The sequence below is a fragment of the Kogia breviceps genome, chromosome 15 (assembly GCF_026419965.1).
Source record: "Kogia breviceps isolate mKogBre1 chromosome 15, mKogBre1 haplotype 1, whole genome shotgun sequence".
Lineage (NCBI taxonomy): Eukaryota > Metazoa > Chordata > Mammalia > Artiodactyla > Physeteridae > Kogia > Kogia breviceps.
The window spans coordinates 25,560,921-25,586,576 of NC_081324.1; the positions used below are offsets into that span (position 1 = coordinate 25,560,921).

Below are 25,656 nucleotides of genomic sequence, written 5' to 3' on the forward strand. Positions count from 1 at the left end.
TCACGGGCCCAGCCGCTCTGCAGCATGTGGGGTCTTCCCGGACCAGGGCACGAACCCATGTCCCCTGCAACAGCAGGCGGATTCTCAACCACTGCACACCAGGGAATCCCAATGGTTTCTTTGATGTTCTTAATTTTCATGTAGTCCAATGTAGAAATCTTTTCCTTTTTGGTTAGTGGGATTTCCCTCAGATTTAAGAAGTCTTTCCCTACCCCAAGGTTGAGAAAAATATTCTCTTATATTATCTCCAAAAACTTTATTGATTTTACCCTTTACATTGACACCTGCGATACACTTGGAATTCACTCTTGTGTATGGTGGGAAGTAGAAGTCAAGTTTTTTGTTGTTGTTTGGTAAGATATCCAATATATTTAATATGATTTATTGAAAAGACTTCCTCTTCTCGCTTTTCTGCAGTTCACCTTTGCCAGAAAGTTTCCACATGTATGTGGGCTTGTTTCTGGACATAGTTCAACTCCACTGAGTTGAACAGGTACCGTATTTCTTAGTTTCCATAGCTTCATAAGTCCTAAGTCTTGATGTTTGATAGGGCAAGATACCTCCATCTCCCCTCTCCCCTACATCTTTTTTTTTTTTTTTTGTCAAGAATATCTTGGCTGTTCTTTGCCCCTTGCATTTTTATATAAATTTTAGAATTAGCTTGTCAATTTACACACAACACATATACGCATACGAGCACATGGACACACACACAAACCTGCTGAGATTTTTACTGGAATTCGATAGAATCTACATATTAATTTGGGGATACTTGGTATCTCTATAATATCCAATCTTTTGAATTCATCATTAATATTTAGTGAATATTCTTTCCTACTTCTCTCTCCATGTATAGTTTTATACACACACACGTACACACACACAATTTTACATAAATTGGGTCATTTCATTCATGTTAATTTTATTAAGGTCAACATTATTTTATATGTATCTTTTTTTAAACCTCTCTGATTCCCTGCACATACAGATCACATTCTCCCTATCCTATACCTCTACTATGTTTGCCATATCAAACTGTTTTGAATAGTCCCATAATATTCTTTATGCTCATATGGTCATTTACATACATAAATATATGTGTGTCCTTTATGGGGGTCATAATTACAAAATGGGTCATATTATACATTTGCTTTCCTCACTGAAATCATATCCTGATAATCCCTCCAAGTCAACAAGAAATGGTATCCAAGATAATCTTTTTTTTTTTTTTTTTTTTTTTTTTTTTTTTTTTTTTTTTTTTGGTGGTACGTGGGCCTCTCACTGCCGTGGCCTCTCCCTTTGCGGAGCACAGGCTACGGACGCGCAGGCTCAGCGGCCACGGCTCACGGGCTCAGCCGCTCCACGGCACGTGGGATCCTCCCGGACAGGGGCACGAACCCGCGTCCCCTGCATCGGCAGGCAGACTCCCAACCACTGCGCCACCAGGGAAGCCCCAAGATAATCTTTTTTTAAGAGCTGTGCAATATACTATGGAATAAATGCCTGATACTTTAGTCAAGTATTCCTCTATTGATGGACATTAATCTTGTTTCTGAATCTGTGTAATTGTAAAGAATAATGTGATGTGAACATCTTTGACCTTGAACAAGTATCTTTTCTTACTGTAATTTTGTTTTTAAAGGACTGATTCGCAGGAGTGGGTTACTAGGCTGAAGGGTATGTTTATCTTACATTAAGAAAAATCATTGCTCAATTTCTTTCTAAAAACATATTTCACATTTCCTCTAATTATACTTATACAATGAGGATCTTTTCCCCTAACATTTCTATCAGTGGCGGGAGTTATTACTCTTTTAAATTTTTACCAGTTTTATAATGGAAATGATATCTCATTGTTGCTTTCATTTGTATTTATCTGACTACTAGAGAAGTTAAATATCTTCTCACATTTATTGATATTTGAATTTGATCTTCTGTGAAATGTCTGTTCATATCCTTTACCCATTTTCCTGTTTATTGGATGTCTTATTCATTTGTTAGAAACTTTTGGTACAGTTTAGACAGTAACTTTTTTTTTAATATGCACTTGTGGATTTTATTTTATTTTTTGGCTGTGCCATGGGGCTTGCAGGATCCCAGTTCCCCAGCCAGGGATTGAACCCGGGCCCTTGGCAGTGAAAGTGCTACGTCCTAACCACTGGACCACCAGGGAAGTCCTTAGACAGTAACATTTTAACAATCATCTTCATTGAAATCTTTTTCCTGTTCCCTACTATCTTCTCCCTCAATCATGATCCTTGGGAGAGATATATCTATATATCTATATCTATATCCCTTGAATTTTCTTGTAAAAAGTTTATGGGTTTATTGTTATTTTTAAGCCCTTTGTCTAGGCAGAATTTTTAAAATATGATGTGAGGCAGGGGATCTAACTCTATTTTTCTCCTAAGCAGATTATCTGCACCATTGAATAAACAGACTGCCCTTTTTCTTTTTTTAAATTTTTTAAATTTTATTGAAGTATAGTTGATTCATAATGTGTTAATTTCTGCTGTACAGCAAAGTGATTCAGTCATATATAAATACATTCATTTTCATATTCTTTTCCATTTTGGCTTATCACAGGATATTGAATATAATTCCCTGTGCTATATAGTAGGACCTTGTTGTTTATCCATTCCCCTTTTCACTGGGATCTATTTCTGGATTTTCCACTCTATGTCTATGTCAATCTCATTCTTTACATGTTGTCATATCTGATAAGAAGTCAAGTTATCCTTCCCCAACTATTCTTAAAAGTTCTTCTTGGCCTTTTTCAGACATTTACTTTTTGTATGCATTTTTAGACAATTTAATACAGTTTAAAAAAATCCATCTGCAATCCAATTGGAATTTCATTACATTTTTACAGTAATTTGGAGGAGAACTGAAAATTTTAATTCTCAAATATAATATCTCAAAGATATTAAGTCTTCCCGTTCAAGAAGGTGGCATGTTTTCCATTTGTATAAATATCATTTTATTTCTTTCAAAAGTATATAAACATTTTCATATCAGTTCTAGCCTATGCTTGAATTTTACGTTTGTGATGCCGTTAATATCGAGGAGTTAGGCTCAGCCAAGTATCATAGACTGAACTTGAGGACTAAGACAGAAGACCTTAATTAAACTACCGATCTGTAAAAATAAAAGAAAGCCCACTGGCAAGTTTATTGGGACAGTATGTCATACTGACTGTGAAGTCAAGTAGGTTTGGTTCAAATGTTGCTTACTAAGTGAGCCCCAGTTTCTTCACCTGTGAAGTCGGTGTAATTATACCTACCTCACTGGGTTGAGATCCTATGACAGAGAGTTGGCATAGAGTAGGTGGTTAGTAAGTGCTTAGGGAAGGTTTTTTCTTTCTTTTTCTTAACTGTTTGATAATTTGAAAGAGAAAAAAAATTATCCACACATTGCATATAACTCACTTGGAAAACTACAGTGGTCTTTGGTCTTCTGACCACCCCCAACAGTGCTTCCCGCCCCCCTCACCCGCCCCGGGTCTCCTACCTCCCAAGCTCTCTCCCTCTGCATTTGGAATCTGGCCCTCTCAGGGATCTTGATCAACAACATTTCTCTCAACAGCAGTATCCTGGGCTCAGTGTTCTATGAATATTTCTTTGTGTGACATGTTTGCTGTTTTTGACATCTTATTTTGGTCTCCATTGTTTTTCTTTTGTGGAGGAAACTAAGACCCTAGTAACTACAGTGGTTCTCAACTTTAAAAGACCCTCAACCCCTCTCAAAAAGTTATTGGCTTTTTAATTTTTAATTTTAAAATATAATTATAAAAAATAAAATGAAAGTAGTTTATAATCAAATAACGTGTATTTCTGTATGTAAACTCAGGCATATCTACACTAGAAGACAGTGAGTTTTGCATCTACTCATAATAAATAAGTTTGTATTTAAGACAAGATGATAGTTGACTGAAGGCTACTGGAACTTCTTTCTATTTGACATTTTGAGAAAAATTGCTAAAAAGTATGTTTGGTGTGTGTGTGTGTGTGCATGTGTGTGCATATGTGTGTATATATCCATATATGTCTCTATGTCTATACACATACATATATACACACACGGAGATAATTTTGTTACAGATATGTTATATTGCCATAGTTCAAATATTGTCATGTGTCTAAGTGGTAAACAGCTCTTAAGATGAACTGGAAAAAACACTCCCGTTTCCTTTGAGTTACGTGGTAGCTGCTTTCTTGGGAACACCAGAGTATATTTTAATCAAAAATACTTTGATTTATGTGTGGAACAGAGATTAGGCTCCAATCATAGCAGGCTGTTCATCTGTACAGACTGGCAAGTTTCTCTAGGCAAATGCGGGCTTGCCTCGCACATGGCCGGATTTCCAGCATCCTAGCCTTATCCCCGCCCAAACGCGCAGGAGCATCCTGAACTGTGGCACCAATCAACAGACCCTCACAAAATACCCACATGCCCTCTAGGGGGCAGCCCCAGCCCCACTGCCAGCTTCCCCGCCATCTCGGAACCCAGCGGGGGCCTTCCGGGGAGCAGGGCCTCGATGCCAACTCTGACCTGGCCGCCGGGAAGATGATTGGGGTGGCGCGCGTGCGGCTGCCCAGCCAGCATTTCTTCCGACCTCCGCGGCTCCTCTGTTGGCAGAGAGCAACAAGCTCCCGGCTTACGGAGGAGGTCAGGGGAAAGTGATTTCAATTAGAGGGGGATCACTGAGGTCTCAAGCCAGCACAGACAAGTTGTGTAACACCGGCGGCGACCGGAGTCATTTATCCTTCTCGGAGCCAGTCAGCCTGGGCTTTGCAGGAAGCCCCTCTGCTGTCCCCGCCCGCCTTCCCACCCGCACGCATCTCCCTTCTCTTTCTGTCAGGGAAGCAGCAAGAGTGACCTGCTGCAGAATATCTCATCTGCAGGGTGAGGGAGGAGGCAACCCATCTAAAAGATCCCAGGACCGAAGCCTGCGTAGGATGCTAGAGGTCTGCCTCTTGTCCCCAGGCAAAGATTCGACCGGTGGTTTTGAGAGTTTCAGGGTTGGGAGCAACGAGAGGAAAACCCGGGAGAGGCGGGTGTCGCGTGTCCGGTGGCCTCCCCACCTCCCGCTTCCTTCCTTTAGAATCCTCCCATCCTCAGGCCTTCTCCCCCTTGAAGTCGCCCTGACCTTGCCTCTGGCCATTCAGAGCCCGTATTGTTCAAACAGGACATTGTGCACTGTTTCCAATGGTTCTTGAGGTTAGTGTGTTTCTCCAGCGGCTTGTTTTAGCCCCTGATTCACTTTAGCCGACTGTATTCTATCTTACTGCTTTCTGAGTTCATGTTCGTTTCCAGGGACCAAAAATAGACACTGGCAAACCAGATATGTGCAGCAGAAGTGAAGACGGCATGAGGGCTAAGGAAGCAGGATGGCGTGAGCACCTGATGCTGAAGAAAGGAAGACGGAGGCCAGGAGAACTGTCAGCAAATTCTTGAAGACTGTCCGTGGTGCTGGGATAGCAACGCTTCCATGAGGGACTGTTGTGCAGGCTAATGACCTTCGAGGGCAGCTCATCCAGCAGAATCTCTGGCACATGATAGGTGAAGAATGGCAGCTGTAGCATCCATATCTGTATGGGCACACAACGTTCAGGGCAATTTCAGAGGTCTGAAGTGGACCGATGCGTGGCAATTAGAAGGTTTTGCATCTAAAATTCTTTGACTCTAAAATGTCCTTCACCCCGAACAGAAGAGGTTTGGAACTCTGGCCACCTGGAAGGGAAAAAAAGGGCTCAGCTTGGAAACTAAAATTTATTTTTTTCAAGGAGGATTCTCAGAGGTATAAAACACAGTGTTTGCCCTCTTGTGAAAAAAATGCTACAAACTCCAAATTGTGTGTGTATCCACAACGTGTACGTGTGTGTGTATGTGGGTGGTGGTGATGTCCCAGATGTCCTAGTCCAGAGGCCCAGGCTCTAGGCTGGCCCTGCTGCTAAAATACATGACCTCAGCAGAGGCACTTAACCTCTGTCAAATAACGCCTCAATATCTTTCCAACTCACCTCACCCGGGTATTGTGAGGATCAATGGAGATAACGGAGGTGGAAATACTTTGAAAGAAAGGAACGTGCTATAGATGTCAGGAAGTATGAATTCGGGCAGAACTTCCCTCTGCAGGTTGGATGGCTCACAAACTTAAATAACAGTCTCAACACTTATATGACCTCAATGGCTATTCAAGTTTCCACCCACCTGTTTTAATTATTGTAAAATTATACATGCATCACAACCTAAATGGGAAGGAAATCCAAAAATGAGGGGATGTATGTATATGTACGCTGATTCATTTTGCTGTACGTTAGAAACTACCACAACATTGTAAAGCAACTATACTCCAATAAAAATTAAGTTTAAAAAATAATAAAAAAATAAAATTATACATGCACCCCAGAGAACTGTGGGTAGTAGTGATCTAGACGATTCTGGATGTTGTTTTCGTTTACTTAGGTTAAACAGTCAACCATGGAGCAGTGGTCTACACTTGACCCTTTAGGGAAATGCCCTTTAGGTTTGGACTCGTGTGTGTGTGTGTGTGTGTGTGTGTGTGTGTGTGTGTGTGCATGTGTTTGTGGGTTGGATACTGGAATCACAGGTATACAATAAAGATGGCACTGACAATCCTTTGTGTGTGTGTATATATATATATATATATTTATATATACATACATTTATATAATCCATATGTATAATATCTATATCTACATATGCCAAGGCCCAGAGTCACAGAGTAAGTTGGTCTGCAGTATTCATATGTTTATAATAACCAGAGTCCAATTGACAATTTCTGTCCATAACTCAGAAGAACAAGCTTCCTATTCGAGTCATCTTTTCATTTATCCTCCTTCTCCAAAGCCAATAATTAAAAATTCTTTTTATAAACATTAGTAAATTAAAATGTGTTTGTGGGCTCCCCTGGTGGCGCAGTGGTTGAGAGTCCGCCTGCCGATGCAGGGGACGCGGGTTCGTGCCCCGGTCCGGGAAGATCCCACATGCCGCCGAGCGGCTGGGCCCGTGAGCCATGGCTGCTGAGCCTGCGCCTCCGGAGCCTGTGCTCCGCAGCGGGAGAGGCCACGACAGTGAGAGGCCCGCGTACCGAAAAAACAAACAAACAAATAAAATGTGTTTGTATTTCTGATACTAGGGTCAGCTCAGCAAAACCACAATGTGTTTGCACCTCTGATGTTTTATGTCACATGCTTTGAAAACAGAGGTATATATAGAAGCATAAATATAATCCATTTCATATTCATCAGATTAAAAAAAATTAACTCTGATTAAAAACAACTGTGATGAGTAGTATAAATTAGTATCACCATGAGTCTAAAACTATGCGTTCCCTAGAGCCCAGTAATTCTGCTTTTACTCTCATACACATGTGCAAGGAGTCATATAGGAGTGTTCACTGTGACACTATTATTGCAGGAAAAAACTGTGCCATTGCAGGTAAAAATAACACTGTTCCACCAACACATAACTCAGTAAACAAATGGACAAACAAAAACAAACTTGCAGAACCATTTCTTCAATGTACCATTTATATTCATTTAAAAATCCACACAAACACTACAGTACTATCATTTGTCCACAGATACATTGATGTTGTAAAGGTGTTTAAAATAGACTGGAAAGACACACACAAAATTCATGATGGCTTGGTGGTGGGGTGCAGAAAGGGGAATGGCAGGAGAAAAACTGGGGAGAAACAAAAGACACTGTCCATTCTACTCCAACTATTGTATTTCTTTTTTTGAAAAAAAATGAAACAAATCTGACACAATAACCATCAATTCTGATGGTGGGTACGCCAGTCTCTGTTATATTATTCTCTGTACTTTCCTGTAATTTTAAAAAATTTTCTGAAAATAAAAAATAAATAAGCAGATGAACACAGATAAATAATTAACTAGAAGCACATATGCTGTTCACTCATCTACCTATCCAATTACCACACATCCTTTAAGGATTAATCAAGTCCTGTATTGCCCATAAACCCCATCCTGCTAACCGACCCACAGAGATTTCTCTTCTGAATTTCCCTAGCACTGTATGCAGCATGCATGTGGTCCCCAGATTATACTGGGTTTGGCACCTGGTCGTATTTGTCTCATGACATTTTCCATCATTAGAATCCGTGAGTCTTGTCTCCTGGAGGTATAAACATCTGAAAGGCAGGACCCACGAGGGCCCCTTTTCACGCCTTCTCTGAGCACAGGCTGGGCTCAGAGGCCCCTCTCAGGACCTTCTCAAGTAGAAGGCCACCTTTCAATGTAAGGACTTTCAATTTCAAGGTCTCCACTTGAGAACTGCATCCATCAGCTGAGAAAATTCAGAATGATCAAATCACCTAAGAATGTGATAATTCATTTAAATGCACTAGTTTATTTATCAATCACAAAAATCCATCACCTTGTGAAAAATGCTGTTTTCATGTACAAACAATTTTCCTTTCCGACTCCTGATAATGCTGCGTAACCCAGTGGATCCCCACCTCTCTTGCAGCCAATCCTCATATCCCTTTGCTGGGTGTTCCATGGCCCCCAGTTGAGCACCACAGCTCCAGTTGGTGTTCCATCCTGCCCCGGGCCACCCTGCTCCATTCCCTTGGTTCCTGCTGTGGTTCAGTGTCACAGACTTTCCCAATGACACAGTGCAAACTTGATTTAGCCCCACTTTCTGCTCTGACTTGCTCTTCTGCAAATGTGCATCACCACTCTCCCTTCCCCAAGGGCACATCTCCACCCTCTAAACCCAGCTCAGAGGCTGCCTTCCCCCCCAGACCTTCCCTGTTGCCATCAGCTGGAAGTAATCTCTCGCCCTTCCATGGCTTGCTACCTACCCTGCTGTTATAGCCCCTAAAACCATCTACTTCACCCTACAGTTATTCTTTGAGGAGTGAACTCTGTGAAGACAAAGTTGCTTCATAAGCAGACAGCCTCAGGTTTTTGGCTAGATCCCATGCCAACTGTGGCCCATGTACATCTGCACGCCGGGGAAGAGGCAGAGCCACATTCTTGCGACCGCTGCAGGGCAGAAATGCCAGGCTGTCCGGCCCTTTATCACACGGAGAGAATCTTAATCTGGGCCTTCCCACCTCTAAGTGGCCCGACCCACAGCAAAGGGCTTTGGACTAAATTTCACTGCTGTATCTGATTATACACCCGAGCCCCACCGGCACACCCACACCCTCTTCCGAGGAGGCTGGGAGCTATTTCTTTCCTGCTGACCTCATACCTGTTCCTCCAAACTTTCACAGATGACAAGGGTCCTTAGACAGTGGCTGGTTGACCCTCTCCTTCTCCCATAAACTTGACCTCAGCTGCTGTGGCCATCAGTAAGCCAGAAGTCCAGAGGCCTGGGCTCTTTCCTCTTTGGTCATGCCATCAGCAAAATGGGCTGGTGGCACTTCCTCAAGCCCCTTCAGCTCTGAAGTTCCAGAGGTCCCTTTTCACTCTGGATGACAATTTACAAAACAAACAAATAACAACGTGGTCACCGATGCTGACCTTTTGGTCTACAAATTCCAAAATGGTTTTAGCGCTACCGCTGTAGGGCTATTGGCAAGTTTTTAAATTGGGGTACTATATTATCTTCTCTATTTAAAAGGGGATGAAGTGGTCTGCGGTGGTGCCACCTCCAGATTTGCTGTTCTCACCCACTCTGAAGCCCCTAGGGGCCCCGTGTTACCTCCAGGGTCTCATCCCCGACCCCCTTTCCTGCTCTGCGCCGCTCCCTCCCAGTTAGAGAGGCACCTGATCCTGGAAGGTGAATTTTATTTTATTTTATTATTTATTATTATTATTTTTTTGCGGTACGCGGGCCTCTCACTGTTGTGGACTCTCCCGTTGCGGAGCACAGGCTCCGGACGCGCAGGCTCATTGGCCATGGCTCACGGGCCCAGCCGCTCCGCGGCATGTGGGATCTTCCCGGACCGGGGCACGAACTCTTGTCCCCTGCATCGGCAGGCGGATTCTCAACCACTGAGCCACCAGGGAAGCCTGGAAGGTGAATTTTAATCCGACCTGGGAGCAGCAGCGATCCCAGGCCTATGACACTGCAAACAGCGCCTTCCCACCCGGCTCTCCACCCGACAGGACAGGCTAGACGGGGCTCTGCGCTGCGGGGAGCTGGCCGCACCTAGGACGCTCACCTCCAGGATTTCTGGGCCGGGGCTGTGGCGGGGTTGGGCGCCCTGGAGGCGTCGCAGCTCTGCGAAGCCGTCGAGAACATTAAGCCTTTGCACTCCCATCCCTCCGCCCCCGCCCCCACCCCCCCACGAGACTGCTGATCAAAAAAGGGAGGCAAACAAAGGCGGGTGAATGGGAATCAAATTGAGTTGGGGCAGCGGACAGATGGGGCCTGCCAGGCTACCACAACCCACCCTATTCATTAAAAAAGAAATAAAATAAAATAATCCGCCTCCTCCCCGCGGCTTTGCCAGAGGTGGGAGGGATGGGATGGGATGGGGGTGGGGCGCGGGGCCAGATGTTTTCCAAACCACAGGATCCCAGCCGGCCAGCTTGCTAACCCTCGTCCCCCAGGTTAATTGTCTCTCTCGTGCTTGGGACTTATGTTCTGTATATCAGGCTCTCCTAGAGCGGGGCGTTTCTGTACAGAAAGACTGAGGCACCAGAAAGGGAGGAGTGGGGTTGCAACGCAGGAAAGCTGCCCAGCTGCTAGGATGTCTGCCCCCGGGGTTGCTGGGAGCTCAGAGGAAGGTATGGGGAGTCGAGTCTGTCCCCTGCGTGCCTGAAATTAGTTCCTGCCAAAGCCTCCTTCCTGGGGAAGTGCATGGTCAGTATTAAATCAAAAAAGGAGGATGCCTGATAGGAATTCCTCCCTGCCCACGTGCAAGAGCCCACATGCAAGGTAAATTAGATGTCCAGAGCTTTCCAGTTACAGAGAACGTTCCTGTTCCCTCCATGTCCTCATTTAGTCCCAGCAGCAAACAGGTAAGTTGCATAAGGCTTGGCTAGCAGTCCCAGTTTACAGATGAAATTTGACTTCTTAGAGTCATATGTTACTAGATTACAGACTCCTGGTAAAGCACTGTCTAGCACACGTGAAAATGCACTCAGGTGTGTATCACACACACGAACACACGTGCCAACATTTACTCATGCCTCTGCATGCGTACTGCTAGGCACTGGGCTATATATACAGCCATGTGTGAGCAGGCCCAGAGCACCCTTCCCATTTGTGTGGATCTTACTGCTCTCACATACCTCTACCTACATCCCTCTTCTTGCACCCATGCCCACATGTGCACACACAGATGCCCGTCCCAGGCAGGCATTGACCTTTGCATGGGACCTATGTTCCATCCTTCAAAGGACCAAACCAAACAAACCCATAGATACCATCTTAATCCCCATAATATTTCTCAGAATCAGATTACAAATTTGTTCTTTGAATGTTGTCTGCCAGGCGGGAGAAGGCTACCCCATTAATGGGAAGGAGGGATCAAGAGAGCAGCCTGAGAAATCAGGTGTGAAGCTGACCTTTTGGAGAGAGCCATGTACTCATTCTTACTATTGATTCCTTTCGAGGAAGACAGAAGGCACTTTATTTCCCAGCTGTTGAGATAAGGGCCAGGCCAGCAACATGGAGAAACAAAGACAATAGTCTTCTACGCCATTGGAATACAAGCACAGAGAGCCCTACTGATCTCTGTCTTTCAAATATTTGTCACAGGCCTTGCAATTATTCCACCACTAGAGATTGATTAGAGGGTAAGCATTGCCCTTCACAATCTTTAGAAATCAAAATTCTTGCTTCAATCTACCCAGGAAATACATTAGGTCTCTCGTAGAGTAGTTCTCAACCCGAGTTACTAAATGTTTTTTAAGTAGAGCTTTCCAAATTATACTCCCAGACATCGTCATCATCATTCATTCGTTCATTTATTCAATAAGCACCCACTTTCCATTTATATTCTAGTAATGAAGATACAGACAATAAGTGAACAGATAATGAACACAAAAATGTCAGAGAATGATAGGTAATATGCAGAGACGTAGGATGATGCAAAAGATAATTCCACCTTGATGGCCAGGAAGGCATCTCAGAACATGACACTAAAGCAAAAGCCCACTATGTGAAGGTCTAGGAGAAGAATGTCACAAGCAGGGGAATGGCCAGTGGTACAAAGGCTCAAAAGTCAGAAATGGCTCAGCGCAAGGTAAAGACAAGGTCAAAGATGGAGACAGGGGCCAGATCAGGTGGCCCATTGTAACCCAGGCTAAGGAGTGTGGATTTTATCCTAAGAGCTAAGGAATACCACGTTGGGGTGTTGTTTAGCAGAGAAGTGACTTGATCTGATTTGTAGTTGTGGGGAGAGTGGATTGGAGGGGCCACAAGAGGAAGCAGGAAGCCTAGCAGGGAGAGTATCACAAGGGCCCACGGGAGAAGTGATAGTGGAGTGGACTTGGGGGCAGAGGCAGAGGTGGAGCGAAGCAGACTGATACCAGACGAGCTCTGAGTCATCTCAGAGCTGAGACGCCTTGCTGATTGTTTGGATGTGGAGTGAGGGAGACAGGGGAATCAAGGGCGACTTCTAAGTCTTTGGCATGAACCATGGAGTGGCCAATAATGTTGTTTATTGAAATAAGGAGAACTGGTGGAGGAGGTCAAGGGCTCTCCTTTGGCCGTGTGGTGTTCATGATAACTATCAGGTATTCATCTGGAGGGAAGGAGTGAACACCCAGATGCAAGAGTCCGGACTGATTTCTCTAGCTGGAGATACAGCTTCAGCAGCCATTGACATGAAGTAGACATGGAAAGCTATGGGACTGGGTGAGACTCTGAGAAAGTGTATATGAAGAAGAAAGCCAAGGACTGGGTCCTGGGGCACCTCCACCTTTGGAGTCAATGCAAAGAGGAGGAGGAATCAGCATAAATAGACTGTCCAGTGAGACAGCAGGAAAACCTGGAGAGTGTGATATTTGAGAAGCCAAGGGGTAGACGTGTTTCAGGAAGGAAGAAGTGATCAACTATATCACATGCTGCTGAGACGTCAGGGACTGTGAGAACAGAGGCATGACTTTGGGGTTTGGCAACAGGAAAGTATCAATAATTGGTGACTCTGGCAAGATTAGTCTTAGTGGTGTGGTGGGGATGGGAGCCCAGCTGAGGCTGAGGAGGAAATATGAAGTTCTCCAATGAAGAAGCAGAAGACAGTGTAGTAGCTATAGAGAAATGGGGTCAAGAGAGAGTTTAGGGTCCTTCACTTCAAGATAAGAAGCAAAGACAAACCCTCAAGTTGGAAACCCCTGTACCCGTAGAGCTGTGAGATATTGTCTGTTTGACCCACTCATTTCAAGAGTGGGAAACTAAAGTCCAGAGATGCACAGTCACTACTCAAGGGCACAGACTGGTCTGTAGCCAGGACAAGACCTGAAATAGCCCTTGTAGGGGGTAGGACAGGCTCATGAGAATCTCAGATGAGCCACCAGGGCAGCCTGCTCCCTATTCTGAATTGGTGCCCCGGTCCCACCTTCCTGCTCTTGGTACCCCTGCCCCTTTCTCAAGGGCCTTTGGTGGGTTCCCAAAAGGATAGACTGACTGCAGGTGAGGACCATGGAGTGGTGACAATCTAGGACCAGATAGACTGACTGCAGGTGAGGACCATGGAGTGGTGACAATCTAGGACCAGATAGACTGACTCCAACTGATTCCAGTGGCTCACACTCCCCCCATCTTACCTGGGCTGTATGTGCTGACATGGCGTGTGGAGTCCACTGGCCCTGAACCATGAATGACCACATGGCCAGAGCCCTGGACGGTGCTGAGGAGATCTGCATTCTAGTTCTGGCTTTGTTGGTACTTCACCGCATGGCCTAAGGTCAGTCACTACCCCCCTCACCCCAGCCTCAGTTTCCCTTTTGTGTAAATGGTGGAGACCAGACCAGTTGTTTCCCCAGGTCCCTTCTGGAGGGGTGGTTTTAGAATGGATGGGCATCTTCCTGCAAGTTCCTAAGGAAGGAATGCCCCCAGCATAGCCCTCAAACCCAGCTGACATGAGCCTGTGTCTCCAAATGGAACAGCTCCTCCTTGTGGAGCTGACTGCCCGCAGGAAATCCTCCCATTGCACTCCTGGTTGGTTCTCCCAGGATATTTAGGATCTCATCTTATCCTTTGGGAGCCTGTTTATCTTTTTCTAGGCTTCCCTATCTTTCTAATCGAAGTTACTACCTTGCCCAGGAGTTTGCTTCCCACTACTTTATGTTCCCTGGTTACCAACAAGACCCTTGCCTTCTCTCCAGGCCTCTTGACATCGTGGGCCAATGGTTTGGAGACTGAGACTCAGGTTGATACAGTCATTTAATTTCTCAAACATATTCTATGAACCCAGAAGGCAGGCTCTTCTACTCTGTCAGAACCTGCAGTGGTTGTTCTTTTACTTGTTTTTGTTTCAACTTTCTTTAGAGGGGAGGGCAAAGATCTTTTCCATTTCTCCTCCTAGAGCAAACTAAATAATATAATCAGTTTGGCTGGTGCTGGGCTGATCCAGAGTGTTAAAGCAGGTATTTGTGGCTGATATGACGGGGGAACAAAGTGCTTGTGAAAGCCAACTGATTAGTCCAGTGGTAGAGAATGAATCCGCGTCCATGTTCATCAATCTCTCCTAATCTTTGTAAATGCCTGTGTGCCCCACTCCTATGCCCCTGCTGGACAGCATGGAGCCCTGGGAATGGCAGCAAGTGGGCATTGGGGATGTCTGAGGTGTCTGGCCAGGGGGCTGTTTCCCATTTAAAGAGAGAGGCCCAGTCAAACCACAGGTACAGTAAGCAAACTGCCTTAGAGGAGAGATTTTAGGGGTTAGGAGGGGACTCCCTGCTCTCCCAAATGCCTCCGCATCTGATAAATTCTACAAAGCAGGGCCTCTCATTCAATGTGCTACCTTGGGTGACACAATGCTTTGGACCTGAGTGCTTTGCAAGCGTCTGTAAAATTATTTTTGTACCTGGAAAAAAAATTGGCTCTAAAATTTAAAAAAACAAAAACAAAAACTGGAAAATCAAAATTAATTAAATTTTAATCGAATATTTTCAAAGTGTGTAATTTTGTCAACCATGCAACCACAACTCAACTCAGATAGTTAAAAATAAATGAGATTTCTTGTATTCATGTAGAAATGAGTACATTTGTGATGTTAGCTATGATGTGAGATAAAGTCATCTCAAGTAAGAAAGCACTAAGAATGGCCCTGTGCCATGGAAGAGAGCACAGTGGCTTCAGCTGAGCCCCCCAACAGAGTCAGCTCACATCCGGACCTCTGATCACTGGAGACATGCCCAAAAGGCAGATCAAGGAACATCATGCAGCCCCTTAGGATTGGTTAGGGGAGAAGGATGCACCAGAGTTAAATTGACCTACTTTACGATTTTCATCATTTAACAGACTTATCTGCCAAGTCTATGTCACTGTATTGACGCTTTGGGGAATAGTCTTTTCACTTAAAAACTTTATAATCAAGGAAAGAAAATGTATATCCAAATATTTGTAATAGAGGCACAATTAGTGAAGTGTGTCTATAAAGGGCACAAATACAAGAGGAGGTTTGCTTTAGGCTGGAGATTAGGGGGTAAGCCAAAGCTAGTCTAAACCCCCAAACCCAGGATAGGTGACTAGTGGCAGCCTAGATGACACCCACCCCATTACCTCCCTGCTCTTCCCAGGACGTCTCATGGCTGGAAAACTCTGGAACTGATGCTGGCTCTTCTTCAGTCCTACGGACTGTTTGGTATTTACATATACTTTGTCCCCTGATCTCCTTTAGTTTCTTTCCCAAGTCTTTTATTTTTTTATTTTTTTGGTTTTAATTGAGATAATAATTCACATATCACAAAATTCACCCTTTTAAAGTGTAGAATTCATTGGTTTTTAGCATATTCACAGAGTTGTGCAACTATCACCACTGTCTCACACCAGAACATTTTCGTCACTTACATGTTGTTCTCATAATTTTTTTTGTAGATTCTTTAGGATAGTCTATATACAAGATAATGTCACCTACAAATGACATAGTTTTCATTCATCCTTTCCAATCTGATGACTTGCATTTGTTTTTCTTGCCTAATTGAGCTAGCTAGAATCTCCAGTAGAGTGTCAAATAGAAATGGTAAAAACGGACATTTTCTTCTTCCTTATCTTGGAGGGAAAGCTTTCGTTCTCTCACCATTAAGTGTGATCTTAGCTGTGGGCTTTTTGTAGATGTCCTTTATCAGGTCGAGGAAGTTCCCTTCTACCCTTCTAGTACAAGTTTGTTGAGATCTTTTTGTTTTTTGGTTTTTTTTTTTTATCATGAAAGGTGTCAGATTTTGTCAAATGTATCTTCTGAATATCTCTGTTGAGATAATTCTGTGTTTTTCTCCTTTATTCCATCAATATGGTATATTACACTGATTGATTTCTGTATGTCATACTGACCTTGCATTCCTGGGGTAAATTCCACTTCTAAGTCTTTTATTTTCTAAGTTAAACACATATGGCTCCTTTACCATTTGTCACCTTATGTGATTGCTGGAATCAGGCCAGGTGAAAAGCAGAGATCCATTAAAAATCCAAAGACAGGTAAAGCCAGTGGGAGAGCAGCCTCGTGGGTTGTGGAATTTCAGAATTTGCAAAGAATTTTCATATTATTTGCTTCTTGTCAATGGCTATTTGGCATAGATGTATTATATTTATTTAGACAAAGGCACCCTTGCTCATGGATTATTCTCTCCCTAGTGACACCAATAATGAGTATAGGTATATATTTTCTTTTTTTAAGTTATGTCAGAAATTTTGAGAAATGAAGAAAAGAGAAGAATCACCCATAATCTTATTATTTTATCAGAACTATGGATAGTTTTTTGGAGGTAGAGGCCAGGCTAGTTGAGGTATCATATACATACAGAAAAAAATTACCTTTGGGGAATTAGTTCCATGAATTTGGACAAATGCATACAGTCATGTAACTAACACTGTAATCAGTCCCCTCGCTCTACATGAAGCCTCTTGTAACCACTGAACTGTTTTCTGTCCCTATAATTCTGCATTTTCCAGAATATCATGGAAATAGACTCATATGATATGTAGCTTTTTATGGATTTATTTTCATTTAGCATAATGTTTTTGTGATTCATCTATATTGAATCTATCAGTAGTTTGCTCCTTTTTATTGCTGAATAGTAGTCCACTGCATGGATGTACCACTCTTTGTTTATCCATGTACCAGTTTATTAACATTTGAGTTAACTTTTTAGCAATCATGAATAAAGCTGCTATTTGCATTCAGATACAGGCTTTTGGTAGGTGTATGTTTTCATTTATCTTGGGTAAATAGTAAGGACTGAGATTCCTAGGTCATATGGTAAGTACATGTTTAACTTGATAAGAAACTGCCCAACTGTTTTCTAAAGAGTCTGTACCATTTCATAGTTCCACCCACCTAACAGCAACATATGAGTTCTAGTTGCTTCACAGACTTGCTGTTACTTGGTATAGTCAGTTGTTTTTGTTTGCTTGTTTGTTTTGTTTTGTTTAATCTTATCCATTCTAGTAGGTATATAGTGATTTTTTTTAACGTACTTCTGTCCTTTTTTATATGTGCATGTTTTCCACATATTGGAAATCATAGTTTACATTCAATTTTGTATACTACTTTTTCATCTAATACCTTGTCCACATGGCCATCATTTTAAGACTGACTAATATTCCATTGAACGCACCTCCTGTTGGTATTGGGTTGTTTTGAATTTTTGTTGTTATAAGCCACGCTCTGATGAAGACTTTTACACATAAGCTTTTTCATTTTTGGATTAACCCTTCAGGTTAGAGTCCCAGTAGAAGAAAAACACTGTTGTCAATGTTAAATATTTTCATTTTTTAAAAAGTTCATTTATTGTAATACACAAAACAATTCTTTTAAAAATTTACATTTGGCTGCTAGTGAAGCTGAACATTTTTGTATGTTTTTGTTTACTAGTTGTATTTTCTGTTCTACGGGTTATGCTTATATTCTTAGCTTATTATTGGGACTTGCTTTCTTATCAATTATTATGATTATTTTAAATAATAAAGATATTAACCCTTTGTCATGGTAGCTATACATATTTCCAATCTCTTGTTTGCCTCTTTTTTTTCAACATACAGAAATGTTTTGTTCCTCTATGTAGTCAAATCTGTCACTCTTTTCCTCTGAGGGTTTTTATATTGCTTCTAAGCTTAGAAAAATCATTTTCATCCTTCTCTCCTGAGGCTTGATAAATGGTCAATTTAATTTTCTTCTAGATTTTCTCCAGCTTTTAAAAATAATTATCTCTGTAGCATATAGAATTTTTTATTGACATATAATAGGATATAAAACCCTAAAAAAGATGTTTTTCAACATGATATCTTAATTTAAGTAAAATAGTCTATGAAGTCACTAAAGGATTGAACCTAAATTCATCTTACTGTGATGACATGTTACTTTTGTGCTCTGTTTTCCCCACCCTAGTTATCAAGTGTCTATAATAGCAGGGCTCATCAGCAAACAATGGCTAAACCCCAAATGTTGACACAATGGAGGGCTGTGCAGGCCCCTTGGCAGGCTGATGGGGTGTTTATACACCAGGGGGCTAAACAGGTCCTCATTCAGAATCAGAGGTGGGTCGCATGCTGCGTCCCCCCTCCCTGGGTCTCTGCTCCATTCGCCCACATTACCACAACCCCCATCCTACCCACCTCCTAATCTGGACAACTGCAGGCCTGCATCAACTTCTTCTCAGGGAGCAGGGAGTTGCCCCCTCTGCACCCAGCTGGAACTCACTTTTGGAGCCCTGGTGTCCATCTGTTAGAGCAACTCACAGAGCCGGCAGGGGCAGCCTCCCTGGCCTGTATGACTCCACGGTGCCCCTTTTCCCACTCCATTTTTCTGAAGATGTCAGAAGAAGATCATAACACTCCTCCCTCATTCATCCAGCAGAGGTAACCCTCTCCTGATACCATAAAATTTCATAATTGCCTATTCCCTTCCTCTACTCTTTGTCAGGATATTGGTAAATGGAACAAATCCTCTAAAATGGGAAAAGCCCATTCCTCAGACAGAGGTCGCCTGAATGAGGAGGGGCCTGGCTGTTGCCTCATTTTGAACAAATAGAAGAAATCGTTTCATTTTTCACCGTTATGCTGGGGCTGAGCCATTCAGCAGAAAATCCACTCCGAAGCCCCGATGAGAGAGCGTGGGAGCTGAAGCCCCTCTCACTCAGACCCCGATCATTATCACCAGGCGCGGGGCCTCTGATCCACGGCTGATGTCTCCGCTCCTCCGGGAAGGGGGAGGGGAGTGGGCCGCGGTGGCAAGGGGTGGGACGGGGCCAGGTCCCTCCCTCTAAATGAGGCAGGTTCTCCTCAGGGTCTGTCAGAACACTGGGCGTTTAGTTAAAAACTCTCTCCAAAAGAAAGAGCATTAAGGCGGAGAGCTTGAAGTGGATCCCGAGTAATTAAGTGTATAAATTAATTCTTCCCCTAAGAAATGTTCCTCTCCTATTATTAGATTTGGCTCTCAGAGGAGCTACATCCAAGTAGTGGGTTTCCAGTTGTATGTGTGCGTGTGTGTGTCCTTATGCGAACACACATTCTGGGCTTTGCTGCCTGAAGCCCACAATTAAAATAAGTGACACGAATGTGTCTTTAAACGAGAGATCTGTGGAAAACTAAGGGATTTTCTGTCAGGGGAAGAAAAAAAAATGAAATATGGTTGCTTCAGTCCACTGAATGGATGAATAGGAAAGTACTTGTCCATCCAAGTACCCAAAGGGATAAAACCCAATGATAGCCTTCTCAACTGCTTAGCACATAATGCATGGGCTGTTTTGATGCTAGTAATGTGTTTTTTAGTTCTTCCTATCTAGAAGGAATGAATCAAATATGAGGAGAGCTGGAACATGATTTTCAACCCATTGCTTTTGATTAAGTGCCCGGACAGGTCCTGGGACTTACAGTAATACTAATGGAGCATAAAGTGCTATAAAAAAGGATGGGGCCCTACTTTTGTCCAGATGCCATTATCCTGGAATCAGAGACCCTGATGTAATGTGTCCACGGTTAACCTTTTTTTTCTGACAGGAAATTTTCTCCGTCCACTCACACCATCAATGATGCGGCATTTGGCCAGAGTGATGAGTGATTACTTGATTTCAAATGAAAGAGACACACGTGCCAGGCTCCCAAATACCAAACACTGCAGAGGGGGCAGGCTGGGAGGAAGACAGCCATTAGGGTTTGGACAAAATGGTTCTTTGGTTTTCGCAAGGTTTTCCCATTTGCTTGCTCATTTGCTTGTTTTGGGAAAAGGAGAGATCAAGTGACTGAAAACAGGATTATTATTATATTGATCCAAAAAATAGTTAACTGATTGAGACTTGGGCTACCCACGAGGAGCTGACAGCTAACAGTTTGCTGGTAAATATGACTGGAAGACGGAACCACGATTGCTGGGACCTGGTATAGCAGGAGAAGAGCAAAGAGATTCCCTTTCAGCTGACCTTCCCAGCAGAAGGCGAATTTGGTCACCGTCCCCAGGGAATCAGGCTCCTGGCTCTGTTGCCTCAGCTCTGCCCCGAGTGCACTTCTCCCAAAGAGCTCCCCTCGCTGCCTCTGTGCCACTCCAAACTTGGTGATACAATTTTCTCTTGCAATCAGCAAGTTCCAGATTGTCCAACTGTTGTGTCATTCATTGTCAATGGCTGCAAAGAGAAGAAACAAAAATGAAAAAGAAAAGGAAAAGAAAAAATTCCACAACGCTCTAACCTAGTCCTGAATGTAAATCAGACATTCCCTGTCATGTTGATGGCTTGTGTTAGTCTAATGTATTTTATATTACTCAAAAGCTTTGAAACCCTGCAGCTTTCTTCATATAGGCCATTATGCGGTTATCATTAAATTGTCTTGCAAAGAACATTATCGGTAATTATAGCAGACACTGAAATCAAATGATCAGAGTGGGACCTTTAACACCAAGAGGAACCATTAGAAGTTAATCAAATAAAAGGATGAGAATAATTATGTTAGGATTAAGCAGTAATATGCCAGAAGTTATATACTTTCCTGACTATATATCTTTACTCCCAGCTTCCTGAATTTCCTTTTCGTTGATGTGTTTTTATATAATACTTTGGCACAGAATGTAAACGACAATATTTTTGTCGTGGCACACTCAGATTCGAAGGTTCATGGGCAGTTCATATCTAAATGCCATCTGAGGCACGGAGGTAATGATGATGATAAAAATAATAATAATAAAAAAATGTGCAAAGCTGGAAAAAAAAATCCATCGGTCAATGAAGCGTGGCAAAATGATAAAAACGGTTGCAATAGGCACAGGTGCAAGGAAAGTCGTTATTGGCTGGTTGCTCTGTCTTGGAGCTGAGGATATCTCCTGCAGGCCTCGCCAGAAACCAGCATACTCGGAAGGCTCAGCCGGCTTGTTTGTGCCTGAGAGAAGAAAAAGCCAGCATCTTGTAGGCTATCCAGTTGCCCTGCTGGAGCCGATACATAGGGCTCATGGTGGGGCAGAGACGATCATGGTGCAGGCAGGAAGGGGGGCCCGGTTCCCTGAGGCAGAGTGCTGCCAGTGGAGGTACCAGGCTCACAGGGTCACTCATGGCCCCCTCCCCTTCCACACACACACACACACACACAAACACACACACACACACACACACACACACACACACACACTCCCCTCTGGCACCTCACAGATGCCCGTCTCTACAACGTGATGGCTGACAGTAACACATGGCCTAGAGGGCTGAGGGCTGTGGCACCAGCTGGGAAAAGGGTGAATTCCCCAAGGCATGGCCCATCATAGATTCCAGATTAAACCTGAGCCATGGGACGAACAATGCCATTGTCAATAGCTAGGAAGACTGAGATATTCTCTATAGCATGACCTTTTAAAAAAGTATAATCTCCCATCCACTTTCCTCCTCTTCCCTTACAAATAAAGATCAATTCATAATAACAGTTTTGCATGTGTGTCTGTCTTTGTGCTGGGCACCAGGATACAGTGATGAATAAGAACACACGATTTTCTGCTTAAAATGTTGCTATTATGACATGCAAATACAGGCAGCAAAGTACAATTGACCCTTGAACAACACGGGTTTGAAATGTCCACGTCTGCTTATACGCAGATTTTTTTGCGACAAGTACATGCAGTGAAACACCTTCCAGGGTTGGTTGAATCCATGGATGCAGAACCGGAGAAATGGAGGGACAACTTCAGGACATGAACATCCTCAGATTGTGGTATCCGCGGTGGGTCCTGGACCCAATCCCCTGTATCACCCTGCAGATACTGTAATTTAAATGGTAAAACCCAGTCTAACCTTTCCATATTTTTCACAGTTTTCCATTTTGGGAGGTTTTGTGATATCTTAAAATGAGGGCATCCCTCCATTTCACAGAGGTCAAAACTGAGGCACATTGGAGATGATGTTAGAGTTGGAGGTAGAGAGCAGAGCAGGCTCCTCTGAGTATCCAGATGGGCTCCACTGTGACTCTCATAGTGGTCTCACCGAGGGCCATGAGTTCCCACTGTTCTCTTTCCCTGCATTCACGTTGTGTAGCACACATACCTCACAGGGCCACTGTAAGGAGAGAATCAGGTCAAGGGTATGGAAGGGCTTCTAAACTTAAAAGTGAGATTAGAGAGCACAGTTGGGGCTGCTTTTCCCCTGGCTGTGTTGTAAAGTTGTAAAGTCTTGTTTCCATTGGGGGAAGGGTTTGGGAAGAGTGCTTTGGCGAAAGAAGGCAGGGCACACTCCTAAGTGATAGAGCCAAGGGGTGAAACTTGGGAGTGGCCAGCATACCCTGAACAGAAAGCGTTTAGTCTCAAATCTGTCAATTATCTGCTTGACCAATGAACTGTAAACAAGAGGCCTCTCAGACCAGGAACAGAAACTTGGCAGAGATTTTGAAAGAGGAAGAGATAGAGGTCAGTTAGAGCTGGTGAAGAGCCCCAGTCATATAGACAGACCCGGGGAAGACGGCACCTCCACCAAGGCCACATGGTCCTTAGTGAGACCAGGTCCCTAAACCAGCTTAGGATCACAAGTCCAAGAAGCTAAGCCTCACCTATAGGTAGAACTAATCCTGACAACAAGCTTGTTAATATACTTTAAAAACAAATCAAATTAAACATACACACACACAACTAAATTGTTTAAGGTTGGGGGTGTTGTGTGACTTTTTCAGGGCTCATATTTCTGAGTCCAGGGGAAGAGTCTTGGGGACTGGATATCCTTCCTTATCAGGGGGCGGGCCTGGGAACTCATATCCAAATACTAAATTAGACAGCTGGGTCCAGAAGACACTGAGAATCTCCCAGCCCCAGCAGCTATTCCAGCCCAATTCACCACTAACTTTGGTCCGAGCATCCCATCCACTCAGAACTGGGAGGGCAGAGCTGCAAGGCAAAAACCAGAGACTTCACCGGCCCGGGGAAAGAACAAAACAAGAGGTCAAGGGAAAGTCTGGCCCAGTCCCACTGAGCAGCTCAAGACAGATGAGGGACACCTTCAGCTAGGATATGTTGTCTGAATTTGCTGCTTTCTGTTTATTTTGTTTTTGGTTTAAATTTGCTTTTGTTGTTTACTTTTCACAAGGCCTGGCAATTACATTCCCTTTTCTGTACTTGTTAAGGAGGATACAAGTATGGTGACTGAGGAATTGCAGCCAGTTCTGGAAAGAAAAGGAACCCCAGAGAGAAAGTTAAGTGAAGCCCACAGCAGAGTAGAGTTTGGGGACAAATAAGCCAGATTCCTGGAACCGACGAGACAAAAGAAATTCCGGCCTAAGGAATCGGTTTTGCATAGAGGTGCCTTGGAACTTAGCTGGGAAAAACCAATATTTTCCCTTTCCTTGTTGTTCTTGAGTTCCTGTAACTGAGATCGGAGGTGGGGAGGTAAAGATCAACCATAGTATCTTCTTACAAAGCTCAACAAATATTTGCAGGTTTACCGACTGGGGCATGCTGGTGAGATGTTGGGGAGAAAATCTCAGCTTACATATAGCCATTTAGAACCTCCCCTTCTGCATGGGGGACCGGATGAACACAGTTGGTGTCTTTTCTAGAGACCCATTCAATACTTTTTTTTTTTTTCTCGGTATGCGGGCCTCTCACTGCTGTGGCTTCTCCCGTTGTGGAGCACAGGCTCCGGACGCACAGGCTCAGCGGCCATGGCTCACGGGCCCAGCCGCTCTGCGGCACGTGGGATCTTCCTGGACCGGGGCACGAACCTGTGTCCCCTGCATCGGCAGGCGGACTCCCAACCACTGAGCCACCAGGGAAGCCCCATACTTTTACAGTATTTGACAAAAAATGTTTTTTTTTTTCCATTAGTTTATCTGAGAATCACAGAGGTGGGTAGGAGTAGTGGCATTTTTTAAATCCCACTTTACAGATGAAGACACTACACTCAGTGAGGTGGGGGTCTAATTTGTGACAAAACATGGACTGAATTCAGCCCTCTGGCCTGCCTCTGAGCACCGTATCCCTGTTTTAGTGTACCTACTCCTGTATAGAGCAGGGCCATGCCTTTGGGGACCCTCCAAATGCGGACTAACTTTGGGCCATGTTATGGGTTTGGGGAGTCTCATCATATACAAAGCAGCCTCAAGCCACCACTTGGTCATGAATTCATAGGTTTAGATAATGTGCGTTGATAACTGAGGACAGAGGGAAAATAGTAGCCATTCGACGTTCCACATAGTCTCTCTGGCTGTTTAACAGTGAGGTCCCTTGTAAGGCCGGTTACACAGTGAATGTCGCCCCTCCTTGGGCTCTTTTCAAGGTCGCAGCCCAGAATGAGGCTCAGAAGAGCTGCCCTGTCATTCAGCGGGCTTCGAGGCAGGCAAGTTCTCTGCAATGTGGTCAAGCAGTGTCATCCGTGATGATGCGGAAGGAGCCAGAAGGCACCCTTTTGCACACACACCCCTTCTTCTATTGAGCTCTTAAATTAGCTCTGCAAACCCAGGTGTCAGCCGTCCCGCTGGAACAACCCAGACAAGCCATTAAAAACGCCAAGAAGAAATGAATGCCTAAATCACCCTGTCTCTCCGAAGGTAGAGTCTTACCTAATCACACGTCAAATCATATTTTTTCTTCCCCAGATGGATGTCTTCTTTCAAAGTCTGATGGTCACAGAGACAAAGGTACCGCTTCAGCCTTAAGTAACTATTGAAGTTTTACCCCAATAGATTATTTGCTAGAAGTAACTAACATAAAAAGTGTCCTGTCAGACTACTGCTTGGCTTTCTTTCATTTTTTTAAAGGGTAATATTTGGTTTCATCTTGCTACTCCTTGGGAAAATTTAGCACTGAGTCAGAAAGGTTGGCCAACAAGTAACACTTCATAAATTGCTGGATCCCTAATCAATACATATTGTCATCCACTCCAGTCCTTTGGGCAGATTTCTCTCTGCCCTGAGTCGTTGGTGTATTTTATGAGGTTGTTACAGGCTGGGCTTGCATGGCCTGGGCCTAATGAACCTGTCACCGCTCTATTGATTGACATGGCAGTGTAAGTGAGACAGGCGATTCCGATTGACTTCCTAATTACTGCTGCTGGGCTGCCTCGCCAACTGCTCGGGCCAGAGGTTAATAGT

At 43.8% G+C, this 25,656-nt stretch overlaps 1 non-coding gene across 1 annotated transcript; it reads right to left on the bottom strand.

Moving 5' to 3' along the window:
* Positions 1-2,100: 2,100 nt before the first annotated feature.
* TRNAE-UUC (transfer RNA glutamic acid (anticodon UUC)) lies at positions 2,101-2,173 on the bottom strand. The gene has a single exon. It is a non-coding gene; the product is annotated as a tRNA-Glu (tRNA).
* Positions 2,174-25,656: the final 23,483 nt, after the last annotated feature.